At 39.5% G+C, this 10,454-nt stretch overlaps 1 protein-coding gene across 1 annotated transcript in view; it reads right to left on the minus strand.

Moving 5' to 3' along the window:
• Positions 1–10,454, minus strand: part of MCC (MCC regulator of WNT signaling pathway) — a 461,802-nt gene that overhangs the window by 275,391 nt on the left and 175,957 nt on the right. The gene's annotated exons all lie outside the window — the stretch shown is intronic.

Below are 10,454 nucleotides of genomic sequence, written 5' to 3' on the forward strand. Positions count from 1 at the left end.
TGATAAACATCAGGTTAATTGAAGTGATCCTGAGTAAAAACCCAGAACCTCCAGCATGAGGGAAACGAATTGAAAACCTTGGGACTAGTTGGCCTGGTCCACTGTCTCTACCCCTGGGGTGCCCCAGCCATCCTTGCCTACCCCAGCGGTCCACTGTGCTGAGGAAGCCTGTCCTCCTCCAGCCCACAAGAGTACCCAAACTCTAAAATTGTCCCCTTCTCTATTGACTCTCTCAAGCTAAACAAAACATTGATACCTCAGATTTTAGGATGAAAGCAGCCTGGTTAAACTAATTCACACACATGTGAATAATCTTCTCAACCATGCCCAGAGTGTTTACATTGTAAAAGGAGAATGCTTTGAAATAATTCTTAAATTGGTGGGATTTCCTGAAGCAAGGGAATTTTGAGGGCATAGGGGGATTTCAGAACCCTGTGGAGACTCAGGAAATCCCAGTCCTTTGAGTCCTTGAGGATCATAAAAATTAGGGAGCCCTCAAAATACACACTCCAAAGAATTTCCTGCCCTAAATCTATAAGCTCACTGCACTCTCCCCCCTGTGACTCCAGAAGTGTTCTCCCTATCCAAACTCCTGTGGCCTTCTGATCAATTTCCAGACCAGCTCCTCTCTCAGGTCCTGGGCCAGGCCTGGGTCCTGGGTTGGGAGCTTCTTATCAGCCTCAGTGGCCTGCCCCGTAACAAGCATCATTTGCTCAAGGAACTACAACACAAAGAATTCAGGAAGCATTGTGTTGGATGATCTGTATCCTCATCTCTATGTCCTCAGAGAAAAACATGGCCAACCTGCAAGGAATTCTGTAGTTACCTAGCTCCTCCCTGCATGCCATTCATATAGATGAGGATATGTGGGGACAGCAAGTTTGTGGTGTTCATTCAGAAAAAGTAAAGCACTCACTATATGCTAGATACTGTCCTGCGTGTACCCTGGTATTCAGTGGCGTATGGGATGGGAAAGATCCCTGCTTTCACAAAGCTAGCACTCTTGATGGAAAATGATTAATAAATACATTGAAAAACATAGTTAGAGTTTCTGTTGGATTCTATAAAGGAATTAAACAGGAGCTATGATTGATAGGGGAGAGCAGGCCCTTTAAGTGACGAGGTCAGAGAAGGCCTTTGTGCAGAGATGACATTTCAGCATATAGGTCAAGAAGGGGCCAACTAGGCAAAATGTGAAGGAAGAGTGGACAGGCAGAGGGAACAGTGAGAGCAAAAAGTCTAGGGAAGCAAAGGGCTTGAACTTTTCCATACATTTTAATAAACTTCAAGTTTTTATTTAACTGAAATTTAAGCTCATTCTCCTAGTTTACTAGTAGTGATGGAACATGATGACAAAGATCATGTTAGAGCTAAATCGTGCAGGATATATAGGCTACACATTTCACTGGGTTAATGAAGATGCCACAGGAAGAATTTCTGCAGGACAAAGGCACGATCCAGTCTACATTTTTAAAAGGTAAACCTATGCCTTTACAAGCTTTACCACTAGGTAACCTAAAAAGTAAAAACCAAGTAAAGGTCCTCCCTTATACAAGTATTGCTGCTAATAAATTAAGGATTGACAAAATATCCCTATTTTGCAACCCTTAATGAATTAATAGATTTAAGTATTTAGCATAATGACTACTAACATTACAAAGGGACATACAATCAGACGCATGATTTCTGATGGAAGAAAACATTACAACCTTCAGAGCCACTTTAGTGGTTTTTACATGAAGGAATGTTATATTAACCACAAAAAAAGACCTATATAGGCCGGGCCCTGTGGCTCATGTCTGTAATCTTAGCACTTTGGGAAGATGAGGCGGACAGAATGCCTGAGTTCAGGAGTTCAAACCAGACTGGGCAACATGGTAAAACCCAATCTCTACTAAAAATACAAAAAAATTAGCTGGGCGTGGCAGCATGCACCTGTAGTCTCAGCTACTCAGGAGGCTGAGGCAAGAGAATTTCTTGAATCCAGGAGGTGGAGGTTGCAGAAAGGAGAGATCGCGCCACTGTACTCCAGCCTGGGCGACAGAGCAAGACTCTATCTCCCCACCCTGGAAAAAAAAAATCTATATAACTGGACAAAACAATCTGATTTCTTCATCAAATAAAATGCAAAGGGAAAAAGGCAAGCAAGTAAGAAATCACCCAAAGAAAAACTCCGTATATATATATATTTTTTTGAGACAGAGTCTTGCCCTGTTGCCCAGGCTGGAGTGCAATGGTGCGATCTTGGCTCACTGCAACCTCCGCCTCCCAGGTTCAAGTGATCCTCCTGCCTCAGCCTCCCTAGTAGCTGGGATTACAGGCACATGCTACCACGCCTAGCTAATTTTTTGTATCTTTAGTAGAAACGGAGTTTCACCATGTTGGCCAGGTTGGTCTTAGACTCCTGACCTCATGATCTACCTGCCTTGGCCTCCCAAAGTGCTGGGATTATAGGTGTGAGCCACCGTGCCTGGCGAACTCCATATCTTAAAAGAGATTCAAAGACATATCAACCAATGGCAATACATGCACTTTATTGAGATCTTGATTCAAACAAAGTAACTATAAAACATTATGAATCATGAAAATTACACAGTATTCAGAAATATACTTTTTGGATATTTCATGATGTTTAGAAATTATTAATATTTAAGATGTGTTAATGGTCTTGTGATTACATTTAAAGAAAAAGAATCCGTATATTTTAGAGATATATATTAAAATATTTAGGGGTGACCGGGCGTGGTGGCCCACATCTGTAATCCCAGGACTTTAGGAGGCCAAGGTGGGTGGATCACGAGGTCAGGAGTTCAAACCAGCCTGGCCAACATAGTGAAACCCCATCTCTACTAAAAATGCCAGAATTAGCCAGATGTGGTGGTGGGCACCTGTAGTCCCAACCACTTGGGAGGCTGAGGCAGAAGAATCGTTTGAACCTGGGAGGCGGAGGTTGCAGTGAGCCAGGACCACACCATTGTACTCCAGCCCGGGTGACAGAGCAAGACTCCATCTCAAAAAAAAAAATTTAGGGGTAAAATGACATGATGTTTGGGTGAGACAAGACCAAATCATTGTACTCCAGCCTGGGTGACACAGCAAGATTCCATCTCAAAAAAAAAATTTAGGGGTAAAATGACATGATGTTTGGGATTCACGTCAAAGTACTAGAGGAGGCAGGAAGACAGAGTTACTGATGAAACAAACTGTAATGAATGAATCGATTACTGTTACAGCTCAGTGATAGGTACGTGGGAATGTGGGAATTCATGCTACTCTCTGTCCAGTTGTATGTTTACAAATCTTCAAAAATCAGTAAGTTAAAACAAGGTAACTCTTCTTTCTGTGTCAAAAATGGGTTGAAGTGCCATAAAGGTAAGGCAAGGCAACCTGTTACAGGCTATTGCAGTGGTCCAGGTAAGAGGATGCTTGTGGCTTGAAACTTGGTGAAATCAATGAAGATTGTGAGAAATGGACTTGAGATGTATTTTTTAGATAAAACTAACCAGGATTCAGTGAATAATTGGATACAGGTAATGAGAGAAAGATAGGAATCAAGGAAGACTACCAGTTTTTCGGTTGGTGTGGGGAAGGACCAGGTTTGGCAGAGAAAATCAAGTGTTTCATTAAATCTGAGATTTCTATTTGACATCTAAGGGGATGTCAATAGCAGTTGCATATATGCATCTTGGGTTCATGAGAGACTCTAGCATATGGTGATGATTTGGAACTTACTGGCATATAGATTGTAGTTGATGTTGAAAGTCATGAGAACATATGAGGTCACCAAGGGAGAGAGTGAGTAAAACATAATGCAATCCCAGGATTTATCCTTGAGATGCTTAGTATTTTCAGGTTGGATAGGAATTACCTTCCTCCAAAACCAACTTTAATTACAGCTAACAAATTTCTGTGAATAGAATCATAAGAAAGATCAAGAAAGAACATCCAGAGAAGAACAGAAAAACTGAAAACTGTGTCATGTTTTAAGAAGGACAGTGGTAACCTGTCTGGGATGCTGCTGAGAGTTTAAGAAAGCTGACAATGAAGAAGTGTCATCTGGCTTTAGAGATTACTAGTGACCTTGAAAGAATCAATGTCATTAAGTGGTGCTGATAGAAATTAGATGAGTGTGGACTGAATGGTGTGTAGGAAAACACTGAGAGAGTATATGGAGATAACTTTTTTTTTTTTGAGACAGACTCTGGAGTAAAATGGCACAATCTCGGCTCACTGCAACCTCCACTTCCCAGGTTCAAGTGATTCTCCTGCCTCAGCCTCTGGAGTAGCTGGGATCACAGGAGCCAGCCACCATACCCAGCTAACTTCTTTGTATCTTTAGTAGAGACAGGGTTTTGCCATGTTGGCCAGGCTGGTCTCGAACTCCTGACCTCAGGTGATCCATCTGCCTTAGCCTCCCAAAGTGCTGGGTTTACGGGCATGGGCTAACACACCTGGCCTGGAGATAACTTTTGGGAAACATGCTGCCCAAAGCCTCACTACTAGTAAATTATGAGAATGAGATCTTGAACCACGGTCTCTACTTCTGAGCTTTTCTCCCTTTACTATGGCCCTTTAGTCAAGTTAGTAGGAGCACTTTGGCTAGGATTAGAGAATCTGGGCTGTTAGCATGGTTGACCCCTCCTGAAACTGCTCACTGAAGTCTGTCCCATCATGACCAGGTCTTCACCTTATTGTTCACAAAGTCAGCTACACTGCTTTAGACTCAGTTACTTACCGCTAAAAAATAGTTGGGATGCAGTAGATAATTTGGTTAGTCTATGTTTAAAACTGGCTAAGAAAAGAAGTACTTGAAGACTATTTCCAGATTACATCTCACATACAGAAAAAATAAACAAAACCCAACCTTCTCCTACTGCCAATATAACTCAAGCAAAGAAAGCACCCCTGTGGTGTTTGTCTCATTAATTACATTTATGGACTGCTTCACACCCAGCCTAGGCACTCTAATAACCCACAATCATTTGGCATCAATATCTCTGACATTATCAGTGGGGATTTGATAATGATTTGAGATTCTCTACTTTATGCAAGCATCATGTGATGCGTCAAAAACCCCTTCACTGTCTAATTAGATATTTTTGAGCCTAAAACTTAGTATCTGTGTCATTGTCAATATTCAGAGTATCTTCCAAAAATTTTTACTCATCCGTTCTCCAAATTTCTTTAAACTGTATCACATTTTCTATGGAAAAGAAAATTAGGGGACCAGGTGCGGTGGCTCGCACCTGTAATCCCAGCACTTTGGGAGGCCGAGGAGGGCAGATCATGAGATGAAGAGATTGAGACCATCCTGGCCAAGATGGTGAAACCCTGTTTCTCCTAAAAATATAAAAATTAGCTGTGCATGGTGGCACGTGCCTGTAGTCCCAGCTACTCTAGAGGCTGAAGCAGGAGAATCACTTGAACCCAGGAGGCAGAGGTTGCAGTGAGCTGAGATTGTGCCACTGCACTCCAGCCTGGGCAACAGAGCGAGACTCCATCTCCAAAAGAAAAAAAAAAAGAAAAAAGAAAAGGAAAAGAAAATTAATCAGTGGAGATTAAGGATTTGGAAATCCAAGGAAGTTAAAAAAAAAAAAAGTTTTAAGTCCTCCCAGAAGTACCTGCATATGGTCAATTTCCTGGAGAGGAAAACAAAAAAACGTATATTAAATAGATGCATAAAAATAGATCTAGTAAAATTTGGAGAACATGCTTATATTAAATGAATTCCAAATGCCTGCCACTGTTATTTCTGGAGCTATTTGGGCTAAAACAGCATCATTCCATTACTATCTTTTAGCTAGAATGTTATAGCAGCTACCAAAAAGGGGCAAAAAGAAAAAAAATCAGTATAATATACTGCCTCATATATTTAATGATGAAGGAGTCAGTTAACTTGGTATTGTATGAAGCTGAGGGGTGAAGGAAGGTCTGAGGTACAGGCAGGGAAAGCCACCTTCCCAGCCTTTGAGTTCATGAAGTGCCCAGGGATGGACTGCTATGGTAGGGATTTCCTACAGAGAAAGAACTTCATGCTGAGGCATGAAGAATGGGCTCCTGCCTACCTTGATAAGTCAAATTCCCTCTCCACGCCATCCGCAGTTGTATTGCATGATTATCACATGAGCTCAAACTTCCCCTTCTAAGCAAATGCTCTTAATTTGGCATCTCCAGACACTCTAACCTGTGCTCCAGTTAAGATTCTTTATGTGACTACCAGACACTATTGCTAAGTACTGTCATCACTATAAAAACATGTTTAAAACAGAATTTGTCACCTCCCACCAAAAACCAGCTTCAATTGCAGCTTACAAATGTCTGTAAATGGAATCATAGTTTCCACTCTAATAAGTTTGGAGTCATTTTCAGTTCCACTTCCTTCATCTTCTCTTCCAGTAATTTAGGCCTTTCTTCCCCACTTGCTCTCCACTTTTACTGCTTAGCAGCACCTTTCCCAGGCCTTGTCACCTTACATTTTGGTTACTATAACTTAATAATATGACTCCGAAGCATTTTGCTTACTCTAGCCCAGTGATTTTTCTCCAAAGTACAGTTTTCCATCATGTCATTCTACAAGTTACATTTTATGTTTTATTAACAGATAATCCACGTATCATAAAATTTACCTTTTTTGGCTGGGCATGGTGGCTCATGCCTGTAATCCCAGCACTTTGGGAGGCCAAGGCAAGTGGATCACCTGAGGTCAGGAGTTCAAGACCAGCCTGCCAACACAGCGAAACCTCATCTCTACTAAAAAAAAATACAAAAAATTAGCTGGGCCTGGTGGCATGCACCTATAATCCCAGCTACTTTGGGAGGCTGAGGCAGGAGAATCGGTTGAACCCAGGAAAAGGAGGTTGCAGTGAGCCAAGATCGCTCCACTGCACTCCAGCCTGGGGGGACAAGAGCAGAACTCCATATAAAAAAAAAAATTGACCTTTTAACATAGTTTAGTGGTTTTTAGTATATTCACAGAGTTGTACAGCCATCACCACTATCTCGTTTAGAACATTTTCATCACCTCCAAAATGAAATCCATATCATTAGCAGTCACTCTGTATGTATCCCTCCTCCAGCCCTGGAAAACACATGTCTGCTTTGTGTCTCTATGGATTTACCTATTCTGGACACTCCATATAAATGGAGTAAGACAATATGTGGCTCTTTGTATATGGCTTCTTTCACTTAGCCTGTTTTCAAGTTTTGTGCATGTTGTGTATGTATTAATGCTTCATTTCTTTTTATTGCCAAATAATATACCACTGTATGGGTTTACCATATTTTGTTCATGCATTCATCAATTAATGGATATTTTTGTTGTTTCCATTTTTCGACTATTATGAATAATGTTTCTAGGAACATTTGTGAGCAAGTTTTTAATACAGACATATGTTTTCAATTCTCTTGGGTTTATACCTAAGAATGGAATTGCTTGATAATAGGGCAATTTTATGCTTAACTTTTTTTTTGTATGAGACAGTATCTCAGGAGTACAGTGGCACAATCTCAGCTCACTACTACCTCTGCCTCCCAGGTTCAAATGATTCTCCTACCTCAGCCTCCCAAGTAGCTGGGATTACAGGCACCCGCCACCATGCCCAGCTAATTTTTTGTATTTTTAGTACAGAAGGGGTTTTACCATGTTGACCAGGGTGGTCTTGATCTCTTGACCTCATAATCCACCCGCCACGGCCTTGCAAAATGCTGGGATTACAGGCCTGAGCCACTGTGCCCAGCCATGTTTAACATTTTAAGCAACTACCAAATTACTATATTTTACAAAATGGCTGCACCATTTCACATTCCCACCAGCAAAGTATGAGGGTTTCACGGTTTCTCTCCATCTTTGTCAACACTTGTTGTCTTTATTCTTGCTATGTGTGGTTTTGATTTGCATTACTCTAAAGACTGATAATGTTGAACATCTTTTAATGTGTTTGAATGCCATTTGTATATCTTCTCTGGAGAAATGTTTATTCAAATCTTTTGCCCATTTTAAAATTGGGTTGTCTTTCTATTGTTTAATTTTAAGAGTTCTTTATATACTCTGGAGATTAGACTTTAATCAGATATAAATTTGCAAATATTCGCTCCCATTTTGTGAGCTGTCTTTTCCTGTTCTTGGTAGAGTCCTTTGAAACACCAAAAATTTTAATTTAATGAGGTCCAATTTATCTATGTCTTGTTTTATTGCTTATGCTTTTGGTGCCATATTTAATAAATGAAAAGCCACAAAGATTTACTCCTATTCTTTCATTCTAATAATTTTTTTAGTTTTATTTCTTATGTCAAGGTCAATGACACATTTTGTGTTAATTTTTTATATCATGTGATATAAAGGTCCAACTTCATTCTTTTTATTGTTATCCTATTGTGATCCAGTTGTCCCAACACTTTTTATTGAAAAAAAGTATTCTTTCCTCCCACTGAATAATTTTTGTACCCTTGTCAAAAACCAATTAGCCATAAATATAAAGGTTTGCTTCTGGACAAAATAAAGACAGGGTCTTGCCATGTTGCCCAGGCTGCTGCCTGTCTAAATCTTAACTCTTGTCCTGACATTAGCCTTTCTGTTCTCTGCAGTCCTTCTATTCCATTTATTTGTATGTCCATCCTTATGCTAGTGCTACACATCTTGGTTATTGGAGTTTCATGAAAAGTTTTAAAATCAGAAAGTATGTTGAGTCCTCCAACTTTGTTCTTTTTCAGGGTTGCTTGGGCTCTTCTGAGTCCCTTGCATTTCAATGAATTTTAGGATCTGCTTGTTATTGTGCAAAGTAGCCAGTTGAAATTTTGATAGGCATGCACTGAACCTGTAGATTAGTTTGGGAATATTGATATTTTAATAATATTAGGTCTTCCAATTCATGAACATAGGTGTCTTTTCATTTACTTAGGTTTGCTTTGATTCTTTTCAATGGCATTTTGTATTTTCCATGTGTAAATCTTGTACTTGTTAAATTTATTCCTAAGTATTTTATTATTTTTTAATCTATTATAAATTAAATACATTAATTTACATTAATTACATAAAAATTACAAAAAATTAATTGTATAAAAATGTAATTAATTTACTTAATTACATTGTTAGATTTTTTATGCTAATGTACAGAATTGAAATTGATTTTTGTATATTGATCTTGTATCTTGCAATCTTGCTGAACTCATTCATTAGTTCTAACCTTTTGGTGGATTTCTCGGAATTTTCTATGTACAAGATAATGTCATTTGCAAATAGAGATATTTTTTACTTCTTCCTTTACAACCCAAATGTCTTTTATTTCTTTTTCTTATTTAGCTGTCCTAGCTAGCATCTCTAGCTAGGACAGATGTTGAATAGAAATGGAAAGAGCAGACATCTTTGTCTCGTGCTGCTCTTGGCAGGGTGGTGGGGAGGCATCCATTCTTTTACCAACGAAAATGATGTTAGCTGTAGGTTTTTTGTTGATGCCCCTTTTTCTTCAATAAATTTTATCCCTCGCTACTTGACTGGAAAACATTTCTTCCATTTAAATGGAAGTCAAGGTGTCTTCTTACTATCTTTACAATTATCAAACTCATTCCCCCATTAATGTCTTTTCCTGTTTCTCTTTCTCCTGCCTCGAATGTTAGCTCCATTTGCCTAATTTTTTTTTTTTTTAAAGACAGAGTCTTGCTCTGTCACCTAGGCTGGCGTGCAGTGGCACAATCATGGCTTACTGCAGACTCAACGTCTGAGGCTCAAGCAGTCCTCCCATGAGCCTCCCCATTAGCTAAGACTACAGATGTGCACCACCATGCTAATTTTTTTTATATATTGTAGAGACAGGGTCATGCCATGTTGCCCAGGCTGCTTGTCTAAATCTTAACAACTCCTTGATGCCTCTCTAAATCTTAACCCCTCTTTAACTCTTGTCCTGTCATTAACCTTTCTGTTCTCTGCAGTCCTTCAGCACTCTTGCCTTGAAAGCTTCACTAAAAAGTGAGCTGTATGATGCTCAATTCAATTAATTAAAGAGAAAAACAGGGCGGGTATGACTGTATCAGTATTAGAAAATAATAGGAAACAATTCTTTTTTTTCCAAGCCAAACCGTATCCAGATTTATTAAAGATACTTTCCATAAACAATCATGGTATTCCAGGCAGGACATGGGCAGACAATCATTAACAGTATACAACAACTTTCAAACTCTCTTTTCAATGGACTACCAAAAATCAGAGAGCCACTATGAAACCCAGTAAAGTCTTCATCTGATGCTCTGAACAGGGGAAGTTTAGAGTGAGGGTTGACATTTCACATTTAGCATGTTGTTTAACAACTTTTCACAAGCCAACCCTGACATTCAGGAAGTGAAATTAAAATGGCAGAATTTATCTGAAGATCCACAATCTAGAAATGGAATCACTACTCTTTTGACAAGTGCCATCACTGGAAAGTCCAGATTGCCAGACACACTGGTAGCCAAGGACTGGG

This window comes from Aotus nancymaae, unplaced genomic scaffold, assembly GCF_030222135.1.
Source record: "Aotus nancymaae isolate 86718 unplaced genomic scaffold, 86718_ANA_hifiasm-v0.15.2.pri h1tg000014l, whole genome shotgun sequence".
In the NCBI taxonomy this organism is placed as follows: domain Eukaryota; kingdom Metazoa; phylum Chordata; class Mammalia; order Primates; family Aotidae; genus Aotus; species Aotus nancymaae.